Here is a 19,323-nt window from a genome sequence, read left to right as displayed (position 1 = left end):
TTTCCGTTTATTTGAGTTTTACTTTCTTGAATTAATGTTATTCAACACATCACTCCCTCGTCTATAACTATTAGAGGCGTGAGAACAGAACCATTTATATTAATTATTCATTTATCTGCATTTAATGTGTCTGTTTATTTTTTAATTTGCAATTCTAGTTATTGCATAGACAATTTGGCTGCAGTACATCTACATCTACATCTACATCTATACTCCGCGAGCCACCTTACGGTGTGTGGCGGAGGGTACTTATTGTACCACTATCTGATCCCCCCTTCCCTGTTCCATTCACGAATTGTGCGTGGGAAGAACGACTGCTTGTAAGTCTCCGTATTTGCTCTAATTTCTCGGATATTTTCGTTGTGATCATTACGCGAGATATATGTGGGCGGTAGTAATATGTTGCCCATCTCTTCCCGGAATGTGCTCTCTCGTAATTTCGATAATAAACCTCTCCGTATTGCGTAACGCCTTTCTTGAAGTGTCCGCCACTGGAGCTTGTTCAGCATCTCCGTAACGCTCTCGCGCTGACTAAATGTCCCCATGACGAATCGCGCTGCTTTTCGCTGGATCATGTCTATCTCTTCTATTAATCCAACCTGGTAAGGGTCCCATACTGATGAGCAATACTCAAGAATCGGACGAACAAGCGTTTTGTAAGCTACTTCTTTCGTCGATGAGTCACATTTTCTTAGAATTCTTCCTATGAATCTCAACCTGGCGCCTGCTTTTCCCACTATTTGTTTTATGTGATCATTCCACTTCAGATCGCTCCGGATAGTAACTCCTAAGTATTTTACGGTCGTTACCGCTTCCAATGATTTACCACCTATGGCATAATCGTACTGGAATGGATTTCTGCCCCTATGTATGCGCATTATATTACATTTATCTACGTTTAGGGAAAGCTGCCAGCTGTCGCACCATGCATTAATCCTCTGCAGGTCATCCTGGAGTACGTACGAGTCTTCTGATGTTGCTACTTTCTTGTAGACAACAGTGTCATCTGCAAATAGCCTCACGGAGCTACCGATGTTGTCAACTAAGTCATTTATGTATATTGTAAACAATAAAGGTCCTATCACGCTTCCTTGCGGTACTCCCGAAATTACCTCTACATCTGCAGATTTTGAACCGTTAAGAATGACATGTTGTGTTCTTTCTTCTAGGAAATCCTGAATCCAATCACAAACCTGGTCCGATATTCCGTAAGCTCGTATTTTTTTCATTAAACGTAAGTGCGGAACCGTATCAAATGCCTTCCTGAAGTCCAGGAATACGGCATCAATCTGCTCGCCAGTGTCTACGGCACTGTGAATTTCTTGGGCAAATAGGGCGAGCTGAGTTTCACATGATCTCTGTTTGCGGAATCCATGTTGGTTATGATGAAGGAGATTTGTATTATCTAAGAACGTCATAATACGAGAACACAAAACATGTTCCATTATTCTACAACAGATTGACGTAAGCGAAATAGGCCTATAATTATTCGCATCTGATTTATGACCCTTCTTGAAAATGGGAACGACCTGCGCTTTCTTCCAGTCGCTAGGTACTTTACGTTCTTCCAGCGATCTACGATAAATTGCTGATAGAAAGGGGGCAAGTTCCTTAGCATAATCACTGTAGAATCTTAAGGGTATCTCGTCTGGTCCGGATGCTTTTCCGCTACTAAGTGATAGCAGTTGTTTTTCAATTCCGATATCGTTTATTTCAATATTTTCCATTTTGGCGTCCGTGCGACGGCTGAAGTCAGGGACCGTGTTACGATTTTCCGCAGTGAAACAGTTTCGGAACACTGAATTCAGTATTTCTGCCTTTCTTCGGTCGTCCTCTGTTTCGGTGCCATCGTGGTCAACGAGTGACTGAATAGGGGATTTAGATCCGCTTACCGATTTTACATATGACCAAAACTTTTTAGGGTTCTTGTTTAGATTGTTTGCCAATGTTTTATGTTCGAATTCGTTGAATGCTTCTCTCATTGCTCTCTTTACGCTCTTTTTCGCTTCGTTCAGCTTTTCCTTATCAGCTATGATTCGACTACTCTTAAACCTATGATGAAGCTTTCTTTGTTTCCGTAGTACCTTTCGTACATGATTGTTATACCACGGTGGATCTTTCCCCTCGCTTTGGACCTTAGTCGGTACGAACTTATCTAAGGCGTACTGGACGATGTTTCTGAATTTTTTCCATTTTTGTTCCACATCCTCTTCCTCAGAAATGAACGTTTGATGGTGGTCACTCAGATATTCTGCGATTTGTGCCCTATCACTCTTGTTAAGCAGATATATTTTCCTTCCTTTCTTGGCATTTCTTATTACACTTGTAGTCATTGATGCAACCACTGACTTATGATCACTGATACCCTCTTCTACATTCACGGAGTCGAAAAGTTCCGGTCTATTTGTTGCTATGAGGTCTAAAACGTTAGCTTCACGAGTTGGTTCTCTAACTATCTGCTCGAAGTAATTCTCGGACAAGGCAGTCAGGATAATGTCACAAGAGTCTCTGTCCCTGGCTCCAGTTCTGATTGTGTGACTATCCCATTCTATACCTGGTAGATTGAAGTCTCCCCCTATTACAATAGTATGATCACGAAACTTCTTCACGACGTTCTGCAGGTTCTCTCTGAGGCGCTCAACTACTACGGTTGCTGATGCAGGTGGTCTATAGAAGCATCCGACTATCATATCTGACCCACCTTTGATACTTAGCTTAACCCAGATTATTTCACATTCGCATTCGGTAATAACTTCACTGGATATTATTGAATTCTTTACTGCTATAAATACTCCTCCACCATTGGCGTTTATCCTATCCTTGCGGTATATATTCCATTCAGTATCACTGCCGCACGCTATTATTTGCAGCGAGTTATCTTCTGGGGATGAAAGCAGATGTGTGCTGCTCGATCCTACGACATTATACTGCTTTTCTTTTTAAACAGATATGTGCGCAGCCCAATTGCCTAAGGTACGAACAACATCAGATAAAGCTGAAATTCGTTTGTTCGTATGGGATACTGGTTAGAAAGCAACTATGCAGCGTATTGCAGAGTCCTTGCAGTAACTATCTTCAGATGTATTAAAAACCGAGAATCAAATTACAGTCCAAGAAGAGCCCTGACGAAGTTGTACAAACAAAGGAAAATGAGTGTAGCAGACAATACCTTATCAGTGTGTAAGCTGCAAGTGTATTAAATTAACCATAATGTTGCCACGATAAGTCAAAACTGAAGGAACAGATCCCAAAATATCTTTGATAAGGTAGACCTAATGCTACACATATCTATACAGCAACATATTTTTATATATATACCAGCGTGCTGAGCTTCAGAGAGTTATAGTAACCCATATCTTCGTCGAAATTCTTGTCAGCTGTAATACCGTTTTTACAGTTATTGTTGATATGAAGATGGTTGCTGTGAGCAACTGAAAGCAGTCATATTTTGTGACTATTTGTGATCGTGGTAGCCAAATGACAAGTCTTTAAAAAAACTGTTTATATATTACTATTTAAAGGAAGAGTTCTTGGGTAGCGGAACATCCTGTCTTATTCTTTGTGTTCATTTCTAAGGTAATTCATTTGTTTTCCAACACTTGTCGGATAAACAGTAGGTCAATACTTCTTAAGTGAAAGCCAGTCTTAGTCATAAAATACTATTTCCACGAAATGACTAATAAATAAACACATTGCACACGGAACCCAAGAGGAATCACAGCTTTATTTATGAGGAAGCGAAAAATAATCTAAGCGATTGCAAGCAAGCATCCAGCCTGTCAAGGTCCTTCAGGATATTTAAAGCATACGAAATCTGGGTCCACGTGGAACAGACTTTAAATTAAGTCCTTCAGTATATTTAAAGCATACGAAATCTAGGTCCACGTGGAACAGGCTTTAAATAATAATAAACTCTCAGTAGAAAAGAGACTTTAGGCCGTGCCGAGACTAAGGGCTTCGTGATTGGTTCTCAGGGTACACAAGCACCGAATACTCCATACTGAACTAGAAGAGTGTACGTGACATGTAACCGTAATGATTAAAGCATTTTGTGTGGCTGTACGTTCAATGTATTTACATTGACAGGTACTGGTAATAAAAACTGATTGTAGTAATCTATTTTCGGACACATTGGAAGCTTAATTTTCAAATCCCTATCTAATATGCGGAAGCCAGTACTGGAAATTTTCCACTTCTGTTTATTTATTTTGCTGTGTATGCATTATTCGTCTTCAGCTGCCCCAAATATAAAACGCATCAGCTGGTACTGTGACTTAATTGTTAATTTGTACAGTTTTCCTCTCGATGTGTTGATTGTACGAGGGCTATTCGGAAAGTGAGGTCCGATCGGTCGCGAAATGGAAAGCACAGTGAAAATCAAAGATGTTTCATTTGCAGCAGTTTACTACACCTTCCAACTACTTCTTAACATAGTTGCTGCAGCGAATCAGACATTTGTCGTAGTATTGTACGAACTTTGCAACACCCTCGTCATAAGCGGCAGCCGCCCATGCTTTTCGTCACTTCTCTCCGCTGGCCTGCACTTCATTGTCTGTGCCAAAATGTTTTCTTCATAGCCAGCGGTGCATGTGAGTGGAGATTAACCAAGGGAGTCAAGTGCAGACTGTATAGTGAGTGACCAAACATCTCCCATCGAAAACGCTGCAGGGGCGTCCACATTCCCCCTGAAGTTTTCGGCCGAGAATTGTCATATAGAACGGAATGCATGACACGTACATTATGTGTGGCTGCATAAAATCAGGGGAAAACTTGCAGTGGGCGCCCATACTTGGTGGGAGACACTATTGTTCTAGGCATATTTATATCCTTACTGTGTGCTCAGGGCGTGACCCGATACTTGAGACAATGACCAACATATCTGTGGAAAGCTTCATCGGATTTTCACTGTCGTTTCCATTCCACGACCTATCGAACCTGTTGTTGTTGTGGTCTTCAGTCCAGAGACGGGTTTGATGCAGCTCTCCTTGCTACTCTATCCTGTGCAAGCGTCTTCATCTCCCAGAACCTACTGCAACCTGCATCGTTCTGAATCTGTTTAGTGTATTCATGTCTTGGTCTCCCTCCACGCTGCCCTCCAATACTAAACTGGTGATCCCTTGATGCCTCAGAATGTGCCATACCAACCGATCCCTTCTTCTAGTCAAGTTGTGCCACAAATTTCTCTTCTCTCCAATTCTATTCAATACCGCCTCATTAGTTATGTGATCTACCCATCTAATGTTCAGCATTCTTCTGTAGCACCACATTTCGAAAGTTTCTATTCTCTTCTTGTCCAAACTATTTATCGTCCATGTTTCACTTCCATACACGGCTACACTCCATACAAATACTTTCAGAAACGACTTCCTGACACTTAAATCTATACTCGATGTTAACAAACTTCTCTTCTTCAGAAACGCTTTCCTTGTCATTGCTAGTCTACATTTGATATCCTCTCTACTTCGACCATCATCAGTGATTTTGCTCCCCAAATAGCACAACTCATTTACTGCTTTAATCGTCTCATTTTCTAATCTAATTCCCGCAGCATCACCCGATTTAATTCGACTACATTCCATTATCCTCGTTTTGCTTTTGTTGATGTTCATCTCATATCCTCCTATCAAGACACTGTCCATTCCGTTCAGCCACTCTTCCAGGTCGTTTGCTGTCTCTGACAGAATTACAATGTCATCGGCGAACCTCAAAGTTTTTATTTCTTCTCCATGGATTTTAATACCGATTCCGAATTTTTCTTTTTTTTCCTTTACTGCTTGCTCAATATACAGATTGAATAACATCGGGGAGAGGCTACAACCCTGTCTCACTCCCTTCCCAACCACTGCTTCCCTTTCATGCCCCTCGACTCTTATAACTGCCATCTGGTTCCTGTACAAATTGTAAATAGTCGTTCGCTCCCTGTGTTTTTCCCCTGCCGCTTTCAGAATTTGAAAGAGAGTATTCCAGTCAACATTGTCAAAAGCTTTCTCTAAGTCTACAAATGGTAGAAACGTAGATTTGCCTTTCCTTCATCTATTTTCTAAGATAAGTCGTAGGGTCAGTATTGCCTCACGCGTTCTTTCCAAATAGCTCTCGTACGTTGTTAAGGTTGGATATAATTGATTTTCACCTCTCGCAATGTCTGTTGATGTGAAACACTTCGAGTTTCTCTGTGGTTCGAAATCCACGTTAAACCGTACGTCCTCCTTAACTGGCTGGGTAAGTCAATTCCCAACGGTCGGAGGAACGCAGAGTCTCACCACGCACGCCTAGTAAAGCACTGTGATATTCGAAAAAATCTTCGGACTAATGACTGCTTCCCATTTTTATAACAGATTTTACGGTCTACTTTCAAACTTTCACTATTAAGTTTTCCCGTTAGTTCTTGATGTTTGTCTGCACCAGGAGCAAGCAGTACAGTGCTATTTGCGAAACGTAAGTGTTTCAGATATTTCAAATCAACACGTATTCTATTTAGTTTTCCGAATCTAAGCATCTGAAAACTCCTCTAGGGCTGCTGCGAATAGTTCGGCGATATAAATCTCATTGCCTGACTTCTTTTCAGATGTCATGTTTCCCACTATCCCAATAAATTGTAATGGAAGCTGCAACATCGACAGTACGTTGGTCATTTACATCAACAAAGGATGACTATGCGCCTTCGTTGTTAGCACAGATTTGTTGAAATTGATGGAAAAGCTTTCTCAAAATGCAGGGTGTTACAAAATGGTACGATCAAACTTTCAGGAAAAATTCCTCACACACAAATAAAGAAAAGGTATTATGTGGACGTGTGTCCGGAAACGCTTAATTTCCATGTTAGAGCTCATTTTAGTTTCGTCAGTATGTACTGTACTACCTCGATTCACCGCCATGATTTCATACGGAATACTCTACCTGTGCTGCTAGAACATGTGCCTTTACAAGTACGACACAACATGTGGTTCATGCACGAGGGAGCTCCTGCACATTTCAGTCGAAGTGTTCGTACGCTTCTCAACAACAGATTCGGTGACCGATGGATTGGTAGAGGCGGACCAATTCCATGGCCTCCACTCTCTCCTGACCTTAACCCTCTTGACTTTCATTTATGGGGGCATTTGAAAGCTCTTGTCTACGCAACCCCGGTACCAAATGTAGAGACTCTTCGTGCTCGTATTGTGGACGGCTGTGATGCATCAGCGCATCAGGGATTCCATGCGACGGAGGGTGGATGCATGTATCCTCGCTAACGGAGGACATTTTGAACATTTCCTGTAACAAAGTGTTTGAAGTAACGCTGGTACGTTCTGTTGCTGCGCGTTTCCATTCCATGATTAATGTGATTTGAAGAGAAGTAATAAAATGAGCTCTAACATGGAAAGTAAGCGTTTCCGGACACATGTACACGTAACATATTTTCTTTCTTTGTGTGTGAGGAATGTTTCCTGAAAGTTTGGCCGTACCTTCTTGTAACACCCTGTATAAGGTGTATTCAAAAAGAAACGAGACGGGGCTGTAAAATGAAAGCCGCTGGGGGGATCGTTATGCCATTGATTACGGAAGAAACGTATGGTCGCTACGAGAGCGCTGAGGCCCCAAGATCACCACCTCACCCCCCCCCCTCCCTTCCCCACATGACAGGGCGAGCGCGTGCTCGCTTCGACCGTCAACTGCAGTCAGTTGTACTGGAAACGGGGACATGGAAGCTTCAAAAGAAGAGCAAAGAGGTGTAGAGCGTTTCGTGACAGTGGAAGGACTGCTGGGAAGTGGGAACGGAAATTCGTTAAAGCAGGGCTTAACAACTGGCCGGTTTTGAGCGCGAGTACTCGCGTCTGCTCAGGCACGTGCTCGCGAGCAGCTGCAAGGTCGCGTAGTAGGGATGGTGGGGAGGGAGGGGAAATGCGCGCGCACGTTTGAATAGGGCCGCAGCGTGCCTATTGAATTCGCGCCGACTGTGTAACGTTTGAAGTACTACGAGCAGCTCTAACAGTCACTTCGCTGGTTAAGAATCATGTCAAGTCGCCGTTGTGTAACCCCAACCATGCTTTCGCAGTTCAACCCCCATTGGGAGGAATTGTATCTGTTTACAGAAAAAGATGGTGTTGCAAAATGTTTAGTATGTCACAAAACGCTGAATTCTTTTAGGAAATTTAATTTGCAGCGACATTATACGTCGTACCACGCGAAAGACTACGTAAGTGGAAAATGTGATGGACTAGATCGTGCACAGGAAGTTATTAAACTTAATAGGAAGCTATCCGAAGAAGATCTGGATGACGAAGAAAAATCAACTGAGGCAGCTCTCAGAGTGAGTTACAAAATTGCTTTGCTTTTAGCAAAATCCCTGCTTTGCATCACTGATAGCGATTTAATAAAAGAATGTTTGGTAGTTGCCGCAGAACATTTGTGTCCATCTCATGTTGAACAGTTTCGGATTGTGCCATTATCTAACATTACCATTATGCGTCGCATACAGGACATGGCAGACGACGTCCAGAACCAGCTTGCAAATGTCCTTAAAGATTTTATGGCGTATTCTCTATCTCAGGACGAAAGTGCTGCTATCACAGGAACAGCGCAGCTTACCATATTTATTAGAGGTGTTAATAGAGATCTTCAGGATAGGTAGGAGCTCCTCGATGTAGTAGCCATAAAGAACACTACAACCGGAGGTGATATTTTAAGTAGTGTTGAAGAAAGTGTTGAAAATATAGGATTGTCGTGAAATTCTTTAGTTTCAGTGTCTACAGACGGTGCACCAGCGATGACAGGGAAAAAAATCAGGTTTCGTCGGGCTGTTGAACGAGAAAATGCAAAAACTGACCGTGCCGAATGAAACAAGGGGCGTTCACTGGCTGATCCACCAGGAAAACTTATGTGCAAAGAGTATCACTCTAAAAACTGGGATGAGTGTTGTTTTTCGTACAACCAATTATATAAGGAAGCATGGGTTACAACACAGGCAATTTAAAAGCTTTCTTGAGTATGTAGAAAGCCAGTATAGTAGCCTGCCTTATTACAGCGAGGTCCGCTGGCTTAGTCGCGGCGAATTATTAAATCGATTTTTTTGCCTATTAGATGAGATAAATATGTTCATGGAAATAAATAATATGCGTGTTCCTGAATTGAAAGAGCCTTCATGGAAATGTGATCTCGCGTTCTTAGCAGATTTAATTAGCCCTCTGAATGCTTTGAACATTTCACTACAAGGTAAAGATCTGCTAATTACTCATTTCATAGATCGAATACGAGCTTTTAAAACGAAATTGACACTTTCGGCGAGTCAGCTGGAAACAGGAAATCTAGCTCATTTTCCTACATTATCGTCCATGCAAGATGTTCACAAAGACTGTGAACGTTATTCACATGCCCTTAAGGAAGAATTTGATCAAGACTTTCAAGATCTGACAGCATTAGACAGTGATTTTGATCTGTTCTCCTCTCCATATTCAGCGAATATTGAGGAGATTCGTCCTGAGCTGCAACTAGAAATTATTGACCTGCAGTGTGACAGAGAATACAGAGACAAATTTCAGAACAAGAAAAACGTTTTGGAATTCTACAGACGCATCCCTCAGGATAGATTTCCTCGTTTGCACAAACTGGCGGCTACAATAGTATCAATGATCGGTTCCACGTATGTTTGTGAACAACTGTTCTCTGCAATGAAATGTCACGAGTCGCGCCTGAGAAACGCATTGTCTGATCGAAATTTAAACTGCACACTGCGCCTACAATGTACAAGAACAATTATTCCGAACATAGACGCAATTGTAAAGGGCAAAAAGTAGAAGATAACCGAGAACCCCACACTTCAGTGACACCTTTTATTGTATAACAATTCACAAATTAATACGAATGTAGAGGCATACACTAAGCTAATAAAATTATGTGGCACGTGTACATTCTCCTTTATTTGTTTCATATGTCGCAGTAATAATTCGTGAGTGATATCCCTGCATGTGACCGCGGATTTACATTGACTGACGGCAGCTGTTGTGTGCCCCACGTGACTCTCCCTACTCTCCGCTCTGGTCCGGTAGTGGGGGTAGCGTGCTCGCGCTGCTCCGTGCTCGCGCCTTGCTGCTCACAGCTTGCTCCGCGAGCACGAATGTTGTGAAGCCCTGCGTTAAAGCATGGCACAAGTGGATGGAGAGCATCGCTCGTCCGTTGCAAGGATCAAGGCACGGCACAAGCGATTCAAGGAAGGGCGGATGTCGTTGGTCATGACGCGCGCCCTGGAATGCGGCACCGCGTTACCAGTACTGTTGTCCAGCAGGTTGTAATTTTTTCTCCTTATCTACGTAATTCCGTAGCTCTCAATTCGTTCGAGCAATCAATCATTCATGATAGGAAACACAGTCATAGCTCAGTCACTCAAAAATGATTCTGAAATTTTACTTGTTAGAATGAAATCAGGCGATGATTCTTCTTCTCTGCAGGCTCGTGCTTTGCGGCAGTCTGCTAATCTGTACAAATAAAATGCCTCGTAATTTTGGGAGCGTTGTATAAACAGTCGGGAAACCTCAGCTCAAGCGGATATTTGGCTTTGATGAAGTTTAACCTTCCAAAGAAGTAATGGAGCTCTTGGATTATTAAATGCAGGTTCGTATCCAGTCTTTCGGAAGTCCCTTCTGATTAACAACTACGCAATATATCGATAAATATCATTAATTCCCAAATGTCACATACACACCTTTTTTTTTGAAGGAGCAATATATATATATATTTCCTTTTTAATCGTACAGTTCGTATCAGTTATCCTCTGTGATAAATCTCAATAATCAAATTACAGTTCTTCCAAACCAAACTCATGCTAATCGGCACGAAGACAATCTCGGAAGCTCCCTTTCTTTTTTTCTAACAACCACCAGAGAGAGTACTACAAAGAATACGTATGCGCTCATGGCATAGCTATTGTATGAAACTATTTTGCGCATGGATTCTGCGAGTATGAAGATAGAAAATTTGTAAACGTCATTCAAGGGTAGAATTGTATCAGAATAATTCATCGAATATAAAGAGATATTACAAGGTGGATGCCCTCACTGTTGAAGACTAGCGAGTTACGGTGGTAACCGATGCCTCTAGTCTGATGGAATCTGCAGTATCAACAATATATTGTTCCATACACACTAATAAAGGTTGTCGGTACCGATTTAATTGAAATTGCTGCACAAGTTTTCCCAACATCTGTGAATACTAGTCACAGTCACCATCATTCGTACTCACTGATTCGCTCCACTTCTTCGTTCACGATCTGTAAATAATCCTTTGGGACGTATCTGTCTGTTCTTGACCACCATCTTTCTTTGTATATCGTTAGTGATAGTATTAGAAAAAAATACAAGCTTCTATGTTGAGCATTGGTGATGTATAATTACATCCGCTACCACAGAGTCGCCATAGGTCTGTAACACGTTATCTGTGTATATAGCAACTGTCCTGGGGTACGTAACCCAGACACAGGTGCAGACTGCATATATGACGGCTTTGGACTTCTATGTTACATATAAATAGCAGCCGAATTTAAAGTGCTGGCATAATCTACTTACTGTGGGCTACAAACACTAAGACAAGTATTACAGTTAAACTGTGTATTTGTCTTGACGTAGTGTAACTCACAGCGTGTAGATACCCAGACCATACTCATCCAGCATTTGAAAGAGGGAGCACTTCGCGTCTTGCAACAGACCTTACACATAATTTCAAACCTTTGTGAAACATTTTGAGTTGCCAGCTTCCGCAAAGTAATGAAAAAAAAATGTTTCAAATGGCTCTAAGCACTATGGGACTTAACATCTGAGGTCATCAGTCCCCTAGACTTAGAACTACTTAAACCTAACTAACCTAAGGACATCACACACATCCATGCCCGAGGCAGGATTCGAACCTGCGATCGCAGCAGCAGCGCGGTTCCGGACTGAAGCGCCTAGAACCGCTCGGCCACAGCGGCCGGCAATAATGAAAAGGAAAAAGGTCATCGCGTACTATATTTTCGCTGCCAAGGCAGTAAAACTGCCCCATCAGGCATGGCGTTTTTATTTGTGACTTCTTTGACGCATTTTGCGGAAGGTAACCATATATACTACTGATTGTACTTACAAATATCTTTCTACGGCAGGAGACATGACATGACATCATAAACATTGACATGCGTGAGAAACTAACTTTTATTTAAAATGGAGGGCAAATTACCCAGAAGATACCTAACCAGTATTTAATAATGACAACCCTTAGCGACTTCCAGCAAACTTTAAACATAATTTCAATCATTTTTTAAACTTTTTCTCGCTTGCACACTTAACGTCAAATACGTGACACATTAACACATTTGTAAATTAATCAGAAGTATGAAGCAGTTTTGTACAGGGTATTCCAGGAGCATGGTCAGTATGCAGAAATATGAAGGCAAAGATCATTCGAAGCAAAAATGTCTAGGAAAGGCAAACTCTAAAATACACATTTTAAGAACTGTGACATCTTTTTCATCTTCGATAAGGCAAAACAAATCTCTTCTACTGCAGTCTCTTTGCTTTTCATATTTTTAGACGTTGTGGTATGAGCCAAAATAAGAAAAAATTTCCAGTTACCACGGGCAACAGTGCCCACCTTAAGATCTATGAGCACCTAACCATTTTGTCTAATGTGAAACACATGTCTTCTACTGAACAGCTCTTAAGATATGCAGTTTACAGCTCGAATTTACTAAGCTATTTTTTCTTGTTTTGGTTCATAGTACGAGGGCTATCCACAAAGTACATTACGCTTTCGTTTGTGTCCGTTAGGGGCGGGGCTAGCGCGGCCATCTTGGTGTCATGGCGTTCCGCCGCTCAGTCGGCATTCTGCCGTGCTAGTGAGAGGTTCGTGCTGTACTCCGTTGAGTTACTGTGACAGTTTGAAATGTCAGCGTTAATTGAAAATGCCGCGAAGTGTGAAGTGCGTGCTGTAATTAGGTTTCTGACTGCAAAAAAATGTACACCGATAGAAATCTATCGGCAGCTTTGTGAAGTGTATGGGGACAACATAATCACTGAAGGTGGAGTGCGTCAATGGGTCATAAAATTTAAAAATGGCCGAACTAACGTTCACGACGAAGAGCGAAGTGGAAGACCCAGCATAGTGACTGCCGAACTTGTCGAAAAAGTCGATGCCGCGGTCCGTGAAAACCGTAATTTCACAATAACGGAACTCTCTATGAGTTTTCCACAAATTTCACGAAGTTTGTTGCACGAAATCATTACCGAAAAGCTTGGTTACCACAAGTTTTGTGCAAGATGGATACCAAAAATCTTGACAGAGATTCACAAAAATCAGCGAATGGCTGCAGCTTTAATATTTTTGGACGCTTACGAGAAAGGTGGAGACTCATTATTCGATCGCATCGTTACTGGTGACGAAACATGGGTTAAGCATGTGAACTGCGAGACAAAATTGCAGTCAATGCAGTGGGGGCACACAAATTGCCCCCAAAAACCCAAGAAATGCGTGCAGACAATGTCGGCAAGGAAGGTGATGGCGACTGTCTTTTGGGACAGAAAAGGTGTGATTTTTGTGGATTTCCTGGAAATAGGCACTACAATAAACTCTCAAAGGTATTGCCAAACTCTGCACAACCTCAGAAGAGCAATACAAAACAAGCGCAGGGGAAAGTTGGGCTCAAAGATCTTGCTGATTCACGACAACGCCCGGGCCCACACGGCAAATGCCACTCGTGAAGTTCTCTAGTCTTTGAAGTGGGAGTTGTTTCCTCATCCGCCGTACAGTCTCGACCTGGCACCGAGCGACTTCCACTTATTCCCGGCAATGAAGAAGTGGTTGGCTATGCAGCGTTTTGATGACGACGCACAGCTTCACGAAGAGGTAACCACGTGGTTGAAGGCGCAGGCGGCCGAGTTTTACGACGAAGGAATTTCCAAGCTCGTCTATCGCTACGATAAGTGCCTTAATTTAAATGGCAACTATGTAGAATAGTAGTATTTAAGTGTGGCTTTCATCTGTATATAATTTTAAAAAATTCCAATACTTTATTTATTTTTAATTCCAAAACGTAATGTACTATGTGGATAGCCCTCGTACTTCCCAAAATGTAGAAAGCAAAGAGTTTACAGTAGATTTGTTTCACAGTATCAAACATCTACATACACATCTACATACACACTTCGCAAGGCACTGTACGGTGCGTGTGGAAGGGTACCCTGTACAACTACTGGTCATTTCCTTTCCTGTTCCACTCGCAGACAGAGCGAGCGAAAAACGGCTGTCTACACACAAGGAAAAAAAAAAGTTTCGCATCACCTCGGTTCCGAGAGTTCCGGAACCTGTATAGAAAACTGGAATATACACTCCTGGAAATGGAAAAAAGAACACATTGACACCGGTGTGTCAGACCCACCATATTTGCTCCGGACACTGCGAGAGGGCTGTACAAGCAATGATCACACGCACGGCACAGCGGACACACCAGGAACCGCGGTGTTGGCCGTCGAATGGCGCTAGCTGCGCAGCATTTGTGCACCGCCGCCGTCAGTGTCAGGCAGTTTGCCGTGGCATACGGAGCTCCATCGCAGTCTTTAACACTGGTAGCATGCCGCGACAGCGTGGACGTGAACCGTATGTGCAGTTGACGGACTTTGAGCGAGGGCGTATAGTGGGCATGCGGGAGGCCGGGTGGAAGTACCGCCGAATTGCTCAACACGTGGGGCGCGAGGTCTCCACAGTACATCGATGTTGTCGCCAGTGGTCGGCGGAAGGTGCACGTGCCCGTCGACCTGGGACCGGACCGCAGCGACGCACGGATGCACGCCAAGACCGTAGGATCCTACGCAGTGCCGTAGGGGACCGCACCGCCACTTCCCAGCAAATTAGGGACACTGTTGCTCCTGGGGTATCGGCGAGGACCATTCGCAACCGTCTCCATGAAGCTGGGCTACGGTCCCGCACACCGTTAGGCCGTCTTCCGCTCACGCCCCAACATCGTGCAGCCCGCCTCCAGTGGTGTCGCGACAGGCGTGAATGGAGGGACGAATGGAGAAGTGTCGTCTTCAGCGATGAGAGTCGCTTCTGCCTTGGTGCCAATGATGGTCGTATGCGTGTTTGGCGCCGTGCAGGTGAGCGCCACAATCAGGACTGCATACGACCGAGGCACACAGGGCCAACACATGGCATCATGGTGTGGGGAGCGATCTCCTACACTGGCCGTACACCACTGGTGATCGTCGAGGGGACACTGAATAGTGCACGGTACATCCAAACCGTCATCGAACCCATCGTTCTACCATTCCTAGACCGGCAAGGGAACTTGCTGTTCCAACAGGACAATGCACGTCCGCATGTATCCCGTGCCACCCAACGTGCTCTAGAAGGTGTAAGTCAACTACCCTGGCCAGCAAGATCTCCGGATCTGTCCCCCATTGAGCATGTTTGGGACTGGATGAAGCGTCGTCTCACGCGGTCTGCACGTGCAGCACGAACGCTGGTCCAACTGAGGCGCCAGGTGGAAATGGCATGGCAAGCCGTTCCACAGGACTACATCCAGCATCTCTACGATCGTCTCCATGGGAGAATAGCAGCCTGCATTGCTGCGAAAGGTGGATATACACTGTACTAGTGCCGACATTGTGCATGCTCTGTTGCCTGTGTCTATGTGCCTGTGGTTCTGTCAGTGTGATCATGTGATGTATCTGACCCCAGGAATGTGTCAATAAAGTTTCCCCTTCCTGGGACAATGAATTCACGGTGTTCTTATTTCAATTTCCAGGAGTGTAGATCAACATAAACATCATTTCCGCCATTTTTATTGGTCATGAAAACCACACATTGCCTGTTGTACGTCCATACAGCGAGACCTTCAAAGGTGGTGGTCGAGGTTGCCGTACACGCCGGTACCTCTAATACCCAGTAGCACGTCCTCTTGCATTGATGCATGACTGTATTCGTCGTGGCATACTATCCACAAGTTCATCAAGGCACGGTTGGTCCAAATTGTCCCACTCCTCAATGGCGATTCGGCGTAGATCCCTCAGAGTGGTTGGTAGGTCACGTCGTCCAAAAACAGCCCTTTTCAATCTATCAAAAAATGGTTCAAATGGCTCTAAACACTATGAGACTTAACCTCTCAGGTCTTCAGTGCCCTAGACTTAGAACTACTTAAACCTAACTAACCTAAGGACATCACACACACCCATGCCCGAGGCAGGATTCGAACTAGCGACCGTAGGAGCAGCGCGGTTCCGGACTGAAGCGCCTAGAACCACTCGGCCACAGCGGCCGGCTTCAATTTATCCCGGGCATGTCCGATAGGGTTCACGTCTGGAGAGCATTCTAGCTACTCTAGTCGAGCGATGTCGTTTTCCTGAAGGAAGTCATTCACAAGATGTCCACGATGGAGGGGCGAATTGTCGTCCACGAAGACGAATGCCTTGCCAATATTCTGCCGATACGGCTGGATTATCGGTCGGAGGATGACATTCACGTATAGTACAGCCGTCACGGCGCCTTCCATGAGCACCACCGCGGTACATCGGCCCCACATAATGCCACCCCAAAGCAGCAGGGAACATCGACCTTTCTGCATTCGCTGGACAGTGCGTCTAAGGCGTACAGCCTGACTGGGTTGCCTCCAAACACGTCTCTGACGATTGTCTGGTTGAAGGCATATGCGACACTCATCGGTGAAGAGAACGTGATGCCAATCCTGAGCGGTCCTTTCGGCATGTTGTTGGACCCATTTCTACCGCGCTGCACGGTATCGTGGTTGCAAAGATGGACCTCGCCATGGACGCCGCGAGTGAAGTTGCGCATCATGCAGCCTATTGCGCAAAATTTGAGTCGTAACACGACATCCTGTGGCTGCACAAAAAGTATTATTCAACGTGGTGGCGTTGCTTTCAGGGTTCCTTCGAGCCGTAATCCGTAGGTAGAGGTCATCCACTGCAGTAGTAACCCTTGGGCGGCCTGAGCGAGGCATGCCGTCGACAGTTCCTGTCTCTCTGTATCTCCTCCATGTCCGAACATCATCGCTTTGGTTCACCCCGAGACGCCTGGACACTTCGCTTGTTGAAAGCCCTTCCTGGCACAAAGTAACACTGCGGGCGCAATCGAACCACGGTATTGAGCGTCGAGGCACGGTTGAACTACAACAACACGAGCCGTGTACTTCCTTCCTTGTGGAATGACTGGAACTGATCGGCTGTCGGACACCCCCTGTCTAATAGGCGCTGCTCATGCGTGGTTGTTTACATCTTTGGGAGGGTCTAGTGACATCTCTGAACAGACAAAGGGATTTTGTCTGTGAAACGATATCCACAGTCAACATCTATCTTCAGGAGTTCTGGGAACCGGTGTGATGCAAAACTTTTTTAGATGTCTGTATAAGTCTCCTTATGAGTCGTGATTTCTCGTATCTTATCTTCGTGGTCCTTACGCGAAATGCATGTTGGCGGCCGTGGAATCGTTCTGCAGTCAGCTTCAGATGCCAGTTCTCTAAATTTTCTCAGTAGTATTCCTCGAAAAGAACGTCGCCTTTCTTCCAAGGATTCCGATTTGAGTTCCCACTTGAGTCCCCAAAGCATATCCGTAACACTTGCGTGTGATCCGAATCTACCGGTAACAAATAAAGCCGCCAGCCTCTGTATTTCTTCGATCGCTTCCTTTAATCCGATCTGGAAGATGAGAAAGTGCCCTTGGTTCTTAAGATATGCATTTCAGAGCCCATGTTTACTGGACATTTTTGCTTCGAATGATCCTTACTGTCACACCCCAGAATATTGACTATACCTCTTTCGACGCTGTGTTTATGGGAGTTCAATTATTTAGGGAATCGGGGGTTTACTGGTTGACACTCAGAAGTATCAGTCATAGAATTTAATATGACTACAAGCTGTGTTACGTGGGATTTCCGTCATTTCGAACAGGAGAATCTTTTAAGCCAAAGGGTCCAGTACTGGATAGCAGGAGAGGAAACAGAGGGAGAATTACAAATGGTTCAAATTGCTCTGAGCACTATGGGACTTAACTTCTAAGGTCATCAGTCCCCTAGAACTTAGAACTACTTATACCTAACAAACCTAAGGACATCACACACATCAATGCCCGAGGCAGGACTCGAACCTGCGCCCGTAGCGGTCGCGCGGTTCCAGGCTGTAGCGCCTAGAACCGCTCGGCCACCCCGGCCGGCGGAGAATTACAAAGTGAAAGTTTGGTCGAGAGGGATGTGTAACATGATCACACACAAAATACACTGATACAGACAGGGAGTAGCACAATGAGGATTTGGGGTCTGTAGCGAGTTCTCATTTATTATTATTACCATTTTAATGCTAGACATTACCGATTTAGCCAGAGTTGAACAAGTGTTCTACGAATTATATTTTAACTTATTTAGACTGTACAGAGGGTGAAGATCGAATTACGAACATTCTGTACATTACAAGAGAATCCGTTTAGATGATGCATTCATTGATTCCGTCATTTACAGTTTTCTGTTGATTGCATTATGAAGGAGAATGGGTTGTAGAAAGCATCGAAGTATGTATTAATAAAAGAAAGGATCGAAAGAGGTTTTCTTCTATCATTCATCCCGGGACAACCCATTTATTGCATTAAATTAACGTCTTTGGTGACAGCAGGACACCCTCGTAGCAACAGCAGAAGTATTTACACGTTTCGAGGTCTCTGGTGACCTTACAACGAAAGCTTGCGACCAGCTGGGCGTTTTGCGACGCAGATATGCACTGTGCATAAACGCTTGGCAAAGTCGTAAAAAGAGTGGAAAGGCAGTTCATAGATCTTATGATGTCGGCCGGCGACGTGCTGCTGAGCGCTGTTCAAAGAAATGTTGTGCAGTAATACAGAATGACAGCGTACTCTTTAGCTTTTGGTGCTGAAGATTTGTAGTCGCAATAATTTGTGCCATTTACCGACTCCAGCTGCCTCCTCGCTGCCTTTGAGGCTATCAGTCACGCTCGCACTGAAGGTTGAGTCACGGCGAAGAGCGCTGGCTGTGCTACTTTCGACGGTCAAGGTGCTGCCGAGGGCTGTGTACGTGATGGCTCCTTGGCTTGTTAGGTATGCAGATTATACCGAGAGTAGATTTTGCTGCAACAGCTATTGCCTACAGCTGTCCGTTTCTACCGACACTTAATTACTGGACACTAGCTGTATTCAGGACGTAACCGATTGATCGGGATAATGGAATGAAGTCGGGTGATCCTGAGGGAATTAGATTAGGAAATGAGACACTTAAAGTAGTAAAGGAGTTTTGCTATTTGGGGAGCAAAATAACTGATGATAGTCGAAGTAGAGAGGATATAAAATGTAGACTGGCAAAGGCAAGGAAAG

The sequence above is a fragment of the Schistocerca cancellata genome, chromosome 2, assembly GCF_023864275.1.
Source record: "Schistocerca cancellata isolate TAMUIC-IGC-003103 chromosome 2, iqSchCanc2.1, whole genome shotgun sequence".
Taxonomy (NCBI): Eukaryota; Metazoa; Arthropoda; class Insecta; order Orthoptera; family Acrididae; genus Schistocerca; species Schistocerca cancellata.
The sequence above is the reverse complement of the archived record's forward strand: the minus strand, read 5'-3'. Positions refer to the sequence as shown.